The following is a 17,305-nucleotide window of genomic DNA, read 5'->3' as shown; positions in this document are numbered from 1 at the left end:
CTGCAGATATGCATAGGATTGCACTTTCAAATGTTTTATTTAAAGCATGAACAGGTGGACCTGCCCACATAGGATGCCACGCTGTTATACCCTTTAAGATAAAAAATAAAACATGCAAAACTGACCAAAGACTGTAAGACTAATCAAATCTGCATCAACTAAGACTTGGGAAACTAAACCCAAAGCAAACCATGGGGCTACTGTCCTTAACCACAACACCACCCTGAAATCTATTTTTAGGATGCAAGTACACTTTAGACTTTTTCAAAATAAATAAATTTAAAAGATAAACGAAACTTTCCCATTCAAGGAGGAACGGAAAGCTTTTGCTGCTTACGATGTGCAGGCTTAAACCTCAACCAATTTTATTTTTCTCAAAAATGTCTGAGAACCACCAACATTACAATTTGCATGTAAAACGTCAAATGATGTCTGTCTCTGAACAGTTAGGCAGAACTAGTAGCTTCCAAAAAGGATTATCCGCTGTCTGTTTTGCCTGCCCTTTTTCCCTGTAGCGATTAGAACTGTAATCTTTCCATTATTTACTTTTAATAGCTTGAGACATTGATTCACTCTTAATCCTTCTGTCTGTCTCTCTCTCATGCAAAGTTGGAAGCAAATGCGTATACAACCCGGTGCTGTATAATTCTCTCACGCAAATCTCCCAGAAGACCACAGCAGTTTAGCAAAGGCTCAGGAACTATCCAATCCTGGGTAATGGCATTTATAAGCTTCTTTACATAATATTCTGTGTGTTTAGCTAATTTTATTTGAACTGCAATTAACATTAAACTGTGTTAGCTGGATTGATCTTCCCTACAAATATAAGGAATAAGTATGCCAACAAAGTATAAATCCTTTATTTTTATTGTGTTTTGAAAGATGTGGCCAACACAATACTTTCGCAACCTCGAGAATTTATCTGCAACTTAAGACAACTGTACAGTCATACCTCAGCTTACAGATGCTTCAGGTTGCGTTTTTTTGGGTTACGGACCCGCCGAAACCCAGAAGTACCAGAACGGGTTACTTTAGGGTTTCGGTGGTCGCACATGTGCAGAAGCACTAAATCGCACGTGTGCCGATGCGGCACTACAGGTTGCGAATACTGCGGGTTGCAACGTGCCTCCCGCACAGATCACATTTGCAACCCGAGGGTCCACTGTATTCTCTAAAAGTGTGTGTATACATACACACACACACACACACACACACACACACACACACAGTGAGTCTTTTAAAAGAGGCCCCATGGAACATGTGTACTCTGTATCTACAGGGCCTCTTTTAAAGGACTCGCCCTGTATATCTGCCTGCAGCAAAAAATACATGAACAGCTAATGTTTCATGAGCAGGTGTCAATGTTACAGGAATGTTTACTGGAAACTGTGGAAAGAAAGTTTTCCGATAAATGACCTGTGACCAACAAGTGACTATTCACTGACAGATACACAAATAAAGGCCTCATGCATATAAGGCTTTACTATGTGTTAACAAATTGCAGATCTGCACGGAGCCCATGTGGGAAGTTGTAATGCCCTTGGGAATTTGCACTTGGCTGTGGCAGTGTCCAAACTATTTGTTTCTTTTCAACCTAATCTTCATCTTCATTTGCAAGGAAGACAAATGTCAGAGGAGTCCCATTTTTTAACACAAGGATTTCATATTCAAGATCATCATACCGTCAACCATTTTCTTTTCAATTTCCATCTCAGACTCAACAATAACAAATTTGCCAACTGAAACCAGTACTTCAGTGACTGCTTCAGCATCTGTGTTTTCTTTCAGGATAATCATATTTCCTATGAGGGCATCCTCCCCTGTGTTCATTTTTAAATATGTGAAATATCCATTTACACTTTGTGTTCAACACTGCCTTCAACATTTCTACATTTCTACATTTGTACTGTCACCCTGTGAGGCAAAGTAAGAAGCCTTTGGCTCCAGAGGTGAAGTTTTGGATTTGTAAATGAGTCCACCTGTTCAGCCTGGCTCATCAGTCTGGGCCTCCCCCTCCTTGACGCATCTGAATGGAAACTGGTAGGAACTTGTATATACTTCAAGAAAAAGAGTGGGGGCTGTTAGAGAAAAATCAATACTTGAGAGAGGAGTAGAAAAATTCTAAGTTGTATGTAAAATGTCGTCTTGAAAAGCTGCTTACCAGATGGAAATTTGGAAAGTTTTCTTTAAGATTATAAAGAGCACGTTCAGTATATATGAAAATGAAAAATGGGTCTGTAGGTTGACATTTTAATGGAATTACCCTCCTGTTGTTTTCAGTGGGTAGTATGTGAAAGGGTTTGCATGTAATGCTGGAAAGTAACGCAAGTTTGGCAGCTGCAGAAACCTAAACAAGGTTTTCCACAAGTTAAATGTCAGTGGAAAGTAGCATGCAAGGGGCAGATTGGACAACACTACTAAAGACCACCATATCCAATCAGCAAATACTAACGTATTATATATACCGTTTTTTTCCATGTATAAGACTAGGTTTTTTTACCCAAAAAATTGATTTAAAATTAGGGCTCGTCTTATACATGGGTAGTGCTGAGAGGTGTTTTCTTAATTTGGAGTTCAAAAAATAGGGGGAATCTTATACCTGGGGGCATCTTATACGCGGAAATATACGAGATATATATATATATGTATTAAAAAACCTACAACATGTGTATATTGCCTTTCTATCTTTAAATAAATACAGCCTTCCCAAGGCAGGTAATAAATCTCCGTTAACTTTTTTCTCCTTGGATGCTTAACTTACATAAATCTCTGATACAAAACTGTCCCGTGCTGCCCACTTCTGCATAGTAGAAAGAAGTGTGGCCCATCCCGTTTCACCACCCGAGGTGAAATAGGAAGGTGTCGCCCCCACCAAAGCTTCACTTTCCAGGGTATGCAGGCTGAGACCCTATCTGCCCGCAGGCTGCCTGGCAAGAGTGGTGCATGCTCTGGTTCTCTCCCGCTTGGACTACTGCAATGCGCCCTACGTGGGGCTACCTTTGAAGGTGACTTGGAAACTACAACTAATCCAGAATGCGGCAGCTAGACTGGTGACTGGGAGCGGCTGCCGAGACCTCATAACACCAGTCTTGAAAGACCTACATTGGCTCCCAGTATGTTTCCGAGCACAATTCAAAGTGTTGGTGCTGACCTTTAAAGCCCTAAATGAAGGAGCGTCTCCACCCCCATTGTTCTGCCCGGACACTGAGGTCTAGCACCGAGGGCCTTCTGGCGGTTCCCTCGCTGTGAGAAGCCAAGTTACAGGGAACCAGGCAGAGGGCCTTCTCGGTAGTGGCACCCGCCCTGTGAAACGCCCTCCCACCAGATGTCAAAGAGAACAACAACTACCAGACTTTTAGAAGACATCTGAAGGCAGCCCTGTTTAGGGAAGCTTTTAACGTTTGATGTATTACGGTATTTTAATATTTTGTTGGAAGCCGCCCAGAGTGGCTGGGGAAGCCCAGCCAGGTGGGCGGGGTATAAATGATTTATTATTATTATTATTATTATTATTATTATTATTATTATTATTATTGCAAGATTTTGAAGTGAAGCTGCTGCCAAGCGACTCCAGGGATTCCACCATCCAAGGCAGCTGCTTCAGGCTGCCTCATGGGAGGGCCAGCCCTGGAAGGAAGCTCCAGAACCACTTTACAGTCCACCGGAAGTTTGTATTTTTAAAGGAGGTGTTCCTTTACATACGCCAGTGAGAAGTAGATAGGTGCACAGATAGGCAATGCTAGTATTATCTGAACTGTCAGTCACCAGAAGGAGAACCCCTCCCACAGACGCAGAGCCAGCTCCATGACATCAAAGATGTTTTCTCTGTGTGTTCAAAGAAAGCCCAAAGGGACCTCTAGAGACAGCTGTGGCTTCAGGTTTCTTTTCCCATGCTTTTTTTTTTTAGTTTAACATCTGCTTAACGGTCCATTAAGGAAACAACTATTGTTCACCGTCAATTAGCAGGCTATAAGAGAACACTCTCACTGTCCTTTACACAGCAGCATTTTCATTGCAAAGGACATTATTATAGCTCCCGACATTCCAGCAGAGTGTCAGTCAACAATGAGGAGTCTGAGACTAAGCCGCTGTCCAGTTCAAGGACAGAGGAAAATAGATTTTGTAGAATTTACACTTATAAAAAAAAGAAACCTACCACATTACTAATTCTTAAAGCAACAGGTTGCTCCACACTACAAAATGACAACTCAATATTTGAAAGCAAAGGAACAAAAATAATTTTAGTTTTAAAACTTTTTTTAAAAAAAAAAAAAACATTTTATTGGTGATGCCCTAATAGTAATCAGACTGGAAGTAATGGGGATAATTTTCAGCATTTGTGGCTTTGGCATAATAATTCAATGGGAGATATTACAATCAGCAATGTGAAACAGCTGTGTGGCAACAGCTGAAGGCAGAAGTTGACTGCATTTTGATTTCGGCAGCCAGGATCTCAGAAAACAATTGAAACTATACTTTTTGTAGCACAGTGGGCAAAAGTGAGAAGGGAACATTTCTTTATTTTTGTTCTCTTGTGAAGCACCCGAGCTAAAAATCAGCTACTGAAGTTAACCACAGCAAATAAAGAACCAGAATATACTGTGTGATTCTGGAATTGTCTTTGTCACAAAAAGGCCATAGATGTGTTCTAAAAATAAGTTCCAAAAATGAACATTGACACTGATTTGTTACGGCATTTAGTGCATCTGCCCTTGGTATTAATGAGCAATTCTATAGTTAGTCACTTATCCAGAGCAATTCCTAGTTGCACCAACTATTTTGTAACTGTTCTAGGTGGACTGAGGGGGGAAGGTGTGAAGTGGTAAAACATTTTGAAGTAATCTGCATTTAAAAGGGGGGGGGGAAGATTCTGGGGTTGCAATCCTAAACACATTTACTAGGCCACTCAACACAGTTACTGTAGATTTACTCCAGAACATAAATGCACAGGACTGCAATAAAAGCTGCTCAAGAGCTGTCCAGAGTTCCCTGGAAAGAGGAACTGATTGCCAAAGCCACAAATCCTGTGAGGGGAATATGAAATACGGGTCTCCTTGGGTGGCTTTAAAAGGTGGCTTTCACTGAGGGCTCAAACATGTTTCTGCTTATCCCACGCCTAGAAAGCACAGTCTGAGAGGGTTTCCCAGGGGCAAACTTGCTCTTTAGCACTAAACCTGAGCAAACGACTGGAAAAACCAATTGGCGTATGCTTTGATTCAGCGCTAAAGAGTGTGTTTTTTCCCCGGCAGGAAAGCGGCAAGACAAGCAGAAGTCTGGATGAGCCCAAAATCTTTTTTTTTAAATAATATTTTTATTATTTTTAGCATACAAATTTTTTTAAGACATACCACACAAATTATTATACATATGTCCTTGTTTGGACTTCCCTCAGCATCTCTGATAGCCTTCCGTCTTGATTATTTCTCCTGCAATTCTTAACTTAATATTGCCTTTACCTTTTCTAACAAATCATTTCTCCCTTTCCATTTTTACAATATTTCTTAAATTACTCCTCACAGAACTTTTTGTAGTCCTACAAACATAATCTGATCATCACAAATACTTTTCAGATACTCAGTATACCCAAAATCTTGAAGCATGATGAGGCTATTAGTGGCAATGCTGCCGCCCATTCTCCTGACCCTGGCGCTATTTAGATACGCTCCGCCACTGACAGGAGTCTCCTCACAGCACGCTTAACAAACTACAGTTGCCAGGATGCTTTGGGGAAGCCATGACTGTTTAAAGTGGTACAATGCTGCTTTAAATGTATAGTGCAGAAAGGGCCTTGCTCTTTATTTTTTAATTTCTTCCTCATTAACTCCCTACCGCCATTGCTAAGCGACATCTCAAAGAAGGCGTCTTGCCCTCCTTCCACCATTGCTAAGCAACAGCTCATGGGATTAACTGTCAGTTCCAACTGCCAACTTGAGGGAGTAACTGTCAGTTCCAACCAGGGTGGATTTGATTTAAATCATGATTTAAATCACTAGTCAGTAAGACTTGATTTAAATCATTATTTTTTTTACAGAAAGACTCATTCTTGCTGGTATAATCTTAATATTTACAACCAGATGAAGGTATCATTTTTGGAATAATACATTTTCAGAGTAGTTTTTACAGTTATATCACAAATTACTGATTTGGTTATACTATGAGAAATAGACAGATAATTATGAAATTATTGTGAGGTTTAATAAGTTAACTGTTTATATTTGCACAACTTTTCTGCTGTACTTTATTGGAACGAGAAAAATAATCATTAGTAACAATTTAAACAATTTATTTAACTAAAATAATAACATTATAGCATATCTTATCCTGGTCTGTGACCATAATAAAGTTCATTCATTATAGCATATGTATCCATGTTAACTGATGTGGTTAAATGATTTTTTTTAAAAAAAAAAAAACCTACTGAGTTTTAGCACACATGAAAAACTTAAATCCTTATTTCCTGATGAATAGCCTTTGGACTATAACGTAACTTAAATAGAAAACTATCTTTAGAAAGATTTTTCCTCCAAAAGCATTTTATTTTAAAAATCCAATTTAAATCAAAAGAATCTGATTTAAATAAAAAAAATCTATTTTTTTAAATTCTTTTTTTTAAAAAAAATCATTGATTTTTATCCACCCTGGTTCTAACTGCCAACTTGACTTGGAAGGAAAGGGATGGTTACTCAGATCGTGTCAAGAGTTGAAGGGGGATTTACATGGCAAACATTTCATTTGGCTGCTCTCTCATGGCAGGAGCACGACTTCAGAATTAACTCTTTTTAAATGGGTTTGCACCAGCAAAAGTAAACCTCACCATACTCTGGTTCACTTTGTATTCACAATGTAGTTGATGTTAAAAAATAATAATTAAATAATTAAGTGCTTTATAATAAATGATTAGGTGCTGCACAGAACATTAAAAGATGTTCCTGCCCACACACTTCCAGTTCCACAGACATGATACAAAAAAGGTGGGGAAGAATGGGCAGGGAAGAGAAAAGCAAGTAAATGTGAAGCAGATATGGGGAAATTGTCCCAAGGGAACCTTAAAATAACAAAAAGCCACACGGGAAGTCAAGTATTTGCAAACATTGTAAGCTGGCTGGGAATAGCTCACCTAAGTAGGCCTCTTTTCAATGGCTACATGCATGTGGTTTCCCTTAAGTTGTATAAGCAGTTAATAGGGGAGACGTGAAAAAGCTGTTTTAAAATGTATTCTATATTATAGCCAAAGTAGGTTTTATATTTAAATTAGAAGCACAGATAAAGTGTGCTTAAGAGACTATTGCGAGAACAGTTTAAATCTGCTTTGCCCTGCACACAAACATATTAACTGTCCTGCTGGATGTACAAAAATATCCATTTAGTCCAGTCTGGTTTCTGACTCTGAGCATGGTTGGTTCCTTTTATAGCCAAAGGCTGTAAATATTGTCTGACATGTACATGGTTTTTCCAGTCCCCTTCTACGTTTGTGGCAGCAAATTCCCCAGGTTCATTGTGTGCTTTGTCACAAGTACAGTGGTACTTCAGGTTACATACGCTTCAGGTTACAGACTCTGCTAACCCAGAAGTAGTGCTTCAGGTTAATAACTTTGCTTCAGGATAAGAACAGAAATCGTGCGGCGGCGGCGCGGCAGCAGCAGGAGGCCCCATTAGCTAAAGTGATGCTTCAGGTTAAGAACAGTTTCAGGTTAAGAACGGACCTCCGGAATGAATTAAGTGCTTAACCCGAGGTACCACTGTACTTCCTTTAGTGGTGAGGAGTCTTCCACTTCCATTGTACTGTTCTACCGTTATAATTTTAAAGTCATATGTAGTAGTTTAACATTCTGTTTTTTGTTTTATGAAGATCCCCTTTACAATAAAGACATTTTCAAGTAAAGCAGCAGAGCACAGAAACCTGGCCTAGAGCAATTCCACTTCTAGGTAACTGTGATGTCAAATTCTACCACAGAGAGCAAAAGGAGTTCGCAGAACTATGAATTAAGCCTCGTATGTCCCTTGGCAGCTGTGTTTCCTTGACGCCTCTGAGTGTTAAACAGTCTGCTCCAAAGGGTGAGTGTTCATTACATTCTAAGGTGACTCAAAATTACATCACTCTCATAACCAATTTTAATGCAAAACTCAAGACTGCACTTTAGGGCTTCTTGTAACATTTCTAATACTATGATTTCGCGTCACAAAATCAGTACAGAGAACATACAACCCTCTCCCAAACAAACACACACACAATTTAATCAGGAGAAAATAATGATCAAAACAGTTTTGTATCTTGTTGAGCATTACCAGTGTGCTGTGATTTGGGCAAGAATGTAAGAAAAGCTATACTGGATCAGGTCAAAACCCAGCATCCTGTTCTCACAGTGAAGAACCAAATGCCCATGGGAAGCATGCAAACAGGACCTGAGTGGAACAGCATTCTCCCCACTTGTGATTTCTGGTATTCAGAGGTATAATGCCTCCCAACAGTGGAGGACTGAAAATAGCCATCATTGTTGTAGTCACTGATAGTCTTACCCTCTATGACCTTGCCTAATCTCTCTTAAAGCTATCCAAGTTAATGGCAATCACAACATCTTCTGGGAATGAATTCCAGCATTTAACTGTGCAGCGTGTGGGAAAAGCACTTTATTTTGGCTGCCATGAATATACTAACATTCAGTACTGTACTTGATGGCACCCGTTTCTATGATTACAAGAGAGGAAGAGAAATGCCTCCGTATCCAATTTTTCTATGCCAAGCATAATCTTATACAACTCTATCATGTCCCCTTTACTCACCTTCCTTCCCCAGACTAAAAGCTGTTAATGCAGTAACCTTTCTTTATAGGAGAATTGCTCCAATCCCTTGATCATTTTGGTTGATCTTCTCTGAACTTCTGCTAGATCTATGATATCCTTTTAGAGGTAAGAAATGTACCAGAAATGTGCACAGTATTTCCAGGATGGTGTTCAAAACTCACCAAAGATTTGTATAACCGCATTATGATATTGACAGTTTCATTTTCATTCTTGTGACTAGTGATTCCTAACTCGGAATTCACATTTTCCACAGCTGCCACACCCTATGTTGACATCTTCATCAATCTATCTGCTAGAACTAATTTTCTATGTGCCTGGAACTTTCTTCAAGTCAAAGAACAATCATGTGAGACACACTTGCAGTTCTACTTCAGTGAGAACTGGGTCTTGCAGGAAGGAATGTGTAAATGTTTGTTATAAACATCTGCAATGTTTATTATTACTAGTGAATTTTTATAGAAACATCTATGTACGTAGTGCTTTACAAAGAACACAGCTGACATCTTCCTCCTCCAAAGGGACTTTGCACCCTAAGTATTTCAAATAGGCATTCAGATAATCTTTATTATCACACCCTGCTTAATGTGGAATAACTCAGTGTTCGCCAAGACCTCAGTCACGTAGCAACATGGACTCGTATTTTATTTCTATTCAGATATCCACCCTGCTTCGTAAAGCACAAGTAGGAAACCTTAGTCACAGGGGCCAAAGGTGGCTGCCCAGACCCTCCCCAAGCCACAATCTTTACTGGCTCTGTTCCAGGCCCTCCTTTTAAGTGATTCTGCCAGGGTAGAGGTGGGAATGTGTCCTGGCACTGTGATAATACCTCAGTTGCCTGGATGGATGGATGGATGGATGGAAAGATTTTGTGGGTGTGTAGAAAGCCAACCTGTTTGTGACTAGAATGTAGCCTACTATACAAAGGCGAGTGTCATATATTTTGAATCTGGCCCTGCCCAGAACTAGCATATGGTCCCTGAAAGGTTTCCCATGCAGGAATGCAGCAGTCAGGCTGCAAAAGGTTCGCCATCCCTGTCATAAACCATGCTCTCAAATATCTTTTCAATTAAAAATCAAGAACAGTAGAACTCAGCAAAACCAAAATAAAGGAAATGAACACTAAGTTAAGACCATCAACTTGGCCACAAAAAGACCCGTTTCCAGAACAATTATCTGCCTTCCCCTGGTCTGCAAAACAAAAATATTTTAACCACCTACAGCCTGGGAGAGAGTTTGATTAACATAATTCTGTGGCTAGGGAAACTTTTAAGTTCCTTCCTGTGGGTAACACCACTTGGCTGGGGGAAAAACATGAAACAGGAGAGTCACATATTTCCCGAGTTTTTTTCTCCCTTTGCATAAAAGTAGCTGCTGAGGTGACTTAACCCTTTCCCTAACACCATTTTCTATATGTAAATCAAGCCCTTTAGTTGAGACAGCCTTTTATTGCATAATTTTGTTGTTGTTTAGTCGTTTAGTCATGTCCGACTCTTCGTGACCCCATGGACCAGAGCACGCCAGGCACTCCTGTCATAGAATCATAGAATCATAGAGTTGGAAGAGACCACAAGGGCCATCGAGTCCAACCCCCTGCCAAGCAGGAAACACCATCAGAGCACTCCTGACATATGGTTGTCAAGCCTCTGCTTAAAGACCTCCAAAGAAGGAGACTCCACCACACTCCTTGGCAGCAAATTCCACTGTCGAACAGCTCTTACTGTCAGGAAGTTCTTCCTAATGTTTAGGTGGAATCTTCTTTCTTGTAGTTTGGAACCATTGCTCTGTGTCCACTTCTCTGGAGCAGCAGAAAACAACCTTTCTCCCTCCTCTATGTGACATCCTTTTATATATTTGAACATGGCTATCATATCACCCCTTAACCTCCTCTTCTCCAGGCTAAACATGCCCAGCTCCCTTAGCCGTTCCTCATAAGGCATTGTTTCCAGGCCTTTGACCATTTTGGTTGCCCTCCTCTGGACACGTTCCAGTTTGTCAGTGTCCTTCTTGAACTGTGGTGCCCAGAACTGGACACAGTACTCCAGGTGAGGTCTGACCAGAGCAGAATACAGTGGCACTATTACTTCCCTTGATCTAGATGCTATACTCCTATTGATGCAGCCCAGAATTGCATTGGCTTTTTTAGCTGCCGCGTCACACTGTTGGCTCATGTCAAGTTTGTGGTCAACCAAGACTCCTAGATCCTTTTCACATGTACTGCTCTCAAGCCAGGTGTCACCCATCTTGTATTTGTGCCTCTCATTTTTTTTGCCCAAGTGCAATACTTTACATTTCTCCCTGTTAAAATTCATCTTGTTTGTTTTGGCCCAGTTCTCTAATCTGTCAAGGTCGTTTTGAAGTGTGATCCTGTCCTCTGGGGTGTTAGCCACCCCTCCCAGTTCGGTGTCATCTGCAAATTTGATCAGGATGCCCTTGAGTCCATCATCCAAGTCGTTGATAAAGATGTTGAATAAGACCGGGCCCAAGACAGAACCCTGTGGCACCCCACTAGTCACTCTTCTCCAGGATGAAGAGGAACCATTGATGAGCACCCTTTGGGTTCGGTCAGTCAGCCAGTTACAAATCCACTGAGTGGTAGCATAGTCAAGACCGCATTTTACCAGCTTCTTTACAAGAATATCATGGGGCACCTTGTCAAATGCCTTGCTGAAATCAAGGTAGGCTACATCCACTGCCTCCCGCAGTTTGGTCAAACTCATGCTGGTAGATTCAAGAACACTATCCAACCATCTCGTCCTCTGTCGTCCCCTTCTCCTTGTGCCCTCCATCTTTCCCAACATCAGGGTCTTTTCCAGGGAGTCTTCTCTTCTCATGAGGTGACCAAAGTATTGGAGTCTCAGCTTCAGGATCTGTCCTTCCAGTGAGCACTCAGGGCTGATTTCCTTAAGAATGGATAGGTTTGATCTTCTTGCAGTCCATGGGACTCTCAAGAGTCTCCTCCAGCACCATAATTCAAAAGCATCAATTCTTTGGCGATCAGCCTTCTTTATGGTCCAGCTCTCACTTCCATACATCACTACTGGGAAAACCATAGCTTTAACTATATGGATCTTTGTTGGCAAGGTGATGTCTCTGCTTTTTAAGATGCTGTCTAGGTTTTTCATTGCTTAATTAAATTGCCTCATTTGGTCTGACCCCTTGGAAGTTACACCAAACCTTCTGTGCTAAAATAGTAAAGTTTAAAACATGGCAGGAACCCACAAAACAGCAGGGAATTAAAATGTCCAGGCATCAAGCACTGGCCATTAGAAGTCTTTTCGTCTTAATAGGGAGAGAAAACAAAGGGTGGAAAGGTTTGTGGTGCTTCTGGAAAATGTTCAGCCTCTAGCAGATTGGCAGCTGCCCATTTGGCAGCAAGAGTTAATGAGGAAGGAATCTATTTGAATTCAATTATATTGTATACCTAAATTCCTTTTTAAATATGTTACTCGCCTTGAAGCTTTGGAATTAAAAAAAAAAAGGTAGGAAGGAATGAAAATATAAACCAGCTAGCAGTCTGTCAGCATGTTGCTAATGCAGCAGAGCATGTGAAGAGGAAAACTTGGCATACCAATGTCATTGAGTAACACTGCCCAATAAGCAACACATGCTTACTGATTCCAACACATCAGCAGGCTGGCACATTTCAAACACTTTCCCACCCTTATTATTCTAGTTAACTCCCATTCCCTACAAATAAGCACGTATATAAGCCTGGATAGTTCAGTCGGCTAGAGAATGGTAGAGAATGATAACACCAAGGTTGCAGGTTCAATAGCTGTATGGTGCAGCTGCACATTCCTGCACTGCAGGAGGTTGGACTAGATGATCCTCAGGTCCCTTCCAACTCTATGATTCTATGATTCTATATTATACCAGCAACCATGCCACATTTAATCATAGAATAACAGAATTGCTCCCTTCTTACATCAGTTTATTATGCTATCACCAGGCTGGGCATCGCTTTCCTTTTGGGTGAAGACAGAGGCAATGTGGGTGTTTGTCACCCAATAGCATTTCTCCATCTTCTCCATGCAGAGGACCTACCACTTGTTTCTTCTTCCTCTTGCTTCGAACACAGAAAACTTTTAAAATTATTTTTAACCTCTCTTGCAAGCCTGAGCTCATTCTGAGCTTTAGCCCACCTGGCATTCACCCTCCAAATGTTTACTACTCGTGTACACTCCTCCTTTCTTCCATTTCTTACACATGCCCTTCTTAACTCTCAGCTCATCTGTAAGCTCCTTATGCAGCCACACCAGTTTCTTTAAACAATCGTCTTCCAAAGCAACTACTCTATTCCAAACTTAAAAATGGAAAGTGTAATGCTGGTGGTCCACAAAAGAGGTTTAAAGACAAATCTTTAAAAATGTAGTATAACTGTAGTATAACACTGACAACTGGGAAACACTGGCCTGCGAGCACTCCAACTGGAGAACAGCCTTTACCAAAGGTGTCATGGGCATTGAAGACACTCGAACTCAGGACACAAGGGAGAAACGTGCTAAGAGGAAGGCATGCTTGGCAAATCCACACCGTGATCAGCTCCCTCCCAGAAACCAATGTCCCCACTGTGGAAGGACATGTGGATCCAGAATTCGCCTCCACAGTCACTTACGGACTCATTGTTAAAACCGTGTTTATGGAAGACAATCTTACTCGGCTACGAGTGATTGCCAAAGAAGAAAGAAGAAGGAAGAGATGCCTCAACCTTTTCTTTCTTGTTGGAATTGTCTGCCTTTGTGCCTTTGATAGCTGACCCATTCATCTAGGACTCCCTTCTCTTGAGTATTTCTGACCCAGTAGTGCCTTAAGCTTTCTGAAATCAGCCTTAGCTTGATTTACTTAGTGCATAAATCCTCAGAATAATTGAACATCCTGTCAATTTGTAGGTAAATATTAGGGAGACAGAATCAAGTCTCCACTGTTTTCCAAATTTATCCTCACAACAACCCTTTGATGTAGGGTAATGATTTACTCAGTATTGCCCAGCAAGTTTCATGCATAAGCAGCTATTTGAACCCATGCATTGCCCTCCCATGTTCAGCAGCCTGCACTGTCAACCAAATTGCCAGTGTTGCACTAGCAAAAAGAAGGAGTAAGGAATCTGCAGCAAATAACAATGGCATGTGGGGTAGAACTTCATGTCTTCCTATCTTTAACACCAGAGGTAGTTGGTGGCTAGACCAACTACAGTAGAGAATTTGGCTGCCTGAGTCTGAATAGTCATTCAGCATAGCAAAAAAGGCAAATCAAATTCAAAACAGTGTTTTCTATTTTAACACTCTTTCACAGTTTATTAGAAAGCACTGCCAATTTAAAAATGGAAAGCATATGATTGATTCATTGCAGAAGGCCCATTTTTCAACATTAAGGACTGGAACCAGCAATTCTGCACATAAAATCCTACTAAGGTGAGCGGAATTTGATCAAGGATAACTGGCTCATTGATTGATTGATAGTATGCTATGATGTGAGATGTTTATTTCCCAAATTCAGATCTCAAATTTAAGCTGCCTCAGGCAAGAAGGTTTATCTAGACAGATAATGCTTTGGTACAAAACAACATTGATAAGAGTTTAATATTCCGTTGTATTTTATTGCACAGAAATGTGGCAGGAATGTGCAACCTATTAAAGAGAAGGGTGCATTTATCATGTGTTTGAGGAGCTCATCTACACAAAAGCAATAACTTACAGAAATCTATATTGTGTGAAAAGGTCCTCACCCTAAAAGTTCCCTAGCAGTACCTCTTTTTATATATATACTCATAAAAGGTTCAGAGACTAAGGACAGAAGTGTGCAATCCAGTAACAGTTTTCCAATAACAGTTTCCCAAGAAAGAAACACATGCTTATCATATGTGGTATGAAAACCAACCACATGTCTAATCTTTTCTCCTTTGAAAAATTACAAGTGGCAAACAGCAGATGTCCTGGGTCGCATTGATTAATGTTTTGAAGGGAACAGCCACAATTTGTTTATGTAGGTTCCTTACAAAACCAGTATCAGAAATTTCAAAACACAATACTTTGAAATAACCCTAAGTTTGCTTTAAAATGAGAACTCCAAATGCATTCTTATCCATGTCATCTTCCTTTAGCAGATAAATAAAGATAAACAGAAGCTCAAAACGTGGCATATTCAATGCACAAAAATTGTGAATACTGAAATAATGTCTTATTATTTGGGTCATGATTTAGCCTGCATTTTAAAAGAGAAATAGAGTTTAGAATGTCAATTCATATTCCTTTATTAAGCCACTTCACTCACAGCATTTTAAAGGCTTACTTCTAAAAAAATGCAATTTGTGAATTAGGCAAATGTACTAATGTATGGCACAGGTACACCTAGAGAGCCAGCATTAGCTGCACCAATCTTTCAACAATTCACTCAGTACATTACTGTATGGTATGTGGTATGGCAATTATTCTGCATTCCATCTCTGTGCCAAAGAGGAGCATTAGGATCAAGAATCACAGTGATATAGCTTCCAGATTCCGGTGCACCAGGAATGGGGTCTCTCCCATTACTGCAAGAGAGAAACAGACTGAGATAATCAGATGATGATAAGGGGATTTCATTATCTGCATTCCTCTTCGGTTGGAAGAGGAACCAGGCTCTGACCCGCAGTGTGCCTGGCGGTCTGGCACTCACTTCCCCATGGAATGCGAGGGTAGGCAAAGGTACTGGGTGCACAGAGCACTCCGGCTGCCACGAACCCCCCCCCATCCCGTTCCTGGAAACACAGGTTATGCTGTTAATTGGATTTTAATTTGAGAAAACTACAGGCATATGCCAGAGACGATGAGATAAGAAACTGCGAAAACAACCCAGCTACAAGGATGTGAAAGGTTTGGATTGAGAGCTGATTCCATTTGGTGAAAGAGACAATGCAGAGAGGGAAGCCCACGTTTGCTTACTTAAGGTTTCTCTCTACATTTCTGATACAGCAACCCCACCCCACCCCAGAATGGAAGTTTTATTTTTAAATATCTGCACAAGTGAGGATGGAAGACATTGGAATATAATATGGAATTTAACAAAATTGAAACTGTGTGTGAGAGAAAAAGGAACTGAGGGGGAACCAGGGAAGAAAGGCTATGCTTTGAAAATATAGCGCAAAATGCACCCTAACCTCCATTATCCACAAAGGAATCTGTTTGAGATAAGGATAAATGGCCATAAATCAGTGGCAGGGAGGAAAGGAGTCTACCAGTTGCAAGAATAGAAGCTTTTGGATTAACTATCTGCAGTCTGGATACAGACCGTTCTTTCTAGGCTGGAAAAATGGCGAAGATGGCTTGTTTACTAGAAACTGAATCACGGGACAAAGCGATGCAGTGACTTTTGAAAACTCTGAGATAACAATTTCTCCCAAGACATGACTGGAACCATCAACAGTTGCAGGAATAAAGGATACAACACCATATATGGATGGAAAGACATCGTGGGGGTAAATGTCACACACAGGAAAGAATAACGATTGCAGCTAAAGTTCCTCACTTGAAACTTTATAAATTACCTATTATACCAACACGAATTGAAATCACAAGATTGTAACTGTTATATAAGGGATATTTATATCTGAATGGAAAGGAATGAAAATTATTAAAATTTTGGAACACAGGAAAAATGTAGAAGAATGAACTCTAGCATGCGAGGAGGCCAGTTTAATTAAACTTTATAATTTGACATTTGAATAATTGGCATTAATAATTGTATCAATTGGATAAAATTGGTATTGTTATAATGAGGCTGTTATTGGAGCAATATACTATAGTGATATGGAAGCCAATAGCAGCATATCCTATCAAAATATCTAGCAAAAACCTTCACTTACTAGTACAAGCAAAATACTATAAAAGTGTACTGGGGCAAAATACTGTAAGTGTCCTGGAGCAACTATTACAGCTTTTCAGATATGCACCATGGAAAACTAAGCAATCTATCATCTGACAAAAAGTGCAGTTGAGAAAATCCATATGTGCAACATGATGGGATCCAGAGAAACATACTATTTCCAGTTTTCAAAAAAATCCTGTAGCATCTGGATTTCTCTTATGAAGTTATTTGCTATTACACAGGAGTTTTTAATTGAAAATGTATGCTTGTATAGTTCTTTATGACACAGCGGGCACTGTTTTCAATTCCTGGCATTCATCTGTGAGAACTGGGTACTAAAGTGGAAAACATGCATCTGGGTGTCATACATTTTCTGTGTATATGGAATTTAAATGCTAACTATTCAAGCCACAAATCAAGTGTATTTAAAAGTTGGATGGATCTGAAGGACTGCAGCGTTTTTGCAACTGGTATCTTCATGAGGGTCAAAGTAATCTGTATTCCAGTTTAATTCTAGTGCTGCTTTTGTTTCTTATAATGTATTTTAACATATTCCAATCCGTTACCCCCGAGGATGTGGACAGGCTGCTTGGACGCGTGAAACCAACCACCTGTCTCCTTGATCCTTGCCCACCCTGGCTAATAAAAGCAAGCCAGGAAG

At 40.3% G+C, this 17,305-nt stretch overlaps 1 protein-coding gene and 1 long non-coding RNA gene across 9 annotated transcripts in view; one reads left to right on the top strand and one right to left on the bottom strand.

Annotated features, from left to right (window-relative positions):
* EDN3 (endothelin 3) overlaps positions 1–17,305 on the bottom strand; it is a 39,206-nt gene that overhangs the window by 12,165 nt on the left and 9,736 nt on the right. The window lies entirely within an intron of this gene.
* On the top strand, positions 3,891–17,212 carry LOC310764820. 6 transcript variants are annotated; one of them, XR_014549227.1, is made up of 4 exons: positions 3,891–5,026; positions 7,850–8,055; positions 8,831–8,907; positions 14,095–17,212. It is a non-coding gene; the product is annotated as an uncharacterized lncRNA (long non-coding RNA). The 6 variants fall into 6 exon arrangements; XR_014549228.1 differs by lacking the exon at positions 3,891–5,026 and adding an exon at positions 5,852–6,080; XR_014549229.1 differs by lacking the exon at positions 3,891–5,026 and adding an exon at positions 6,358–6,803.

The sequence above is a fragment of the Podarcis filfolensis genome, assembly GCF_964270895.1.
Source record: "Podarcis filfolensis genome assembly, chromosome: 6".
In the NCBI taxonomy this organism is placed as follows: Eukaryota; Metazoa; Chordata; class Lepidosauria; order Squamata; family Lacertidae; genus Podarcis; species Podarcis filfolensis.
Note: the sequence above shows the minus strand (reverse complement) of the source record. Positions and strands in the feature narration are given on the sequence as shown.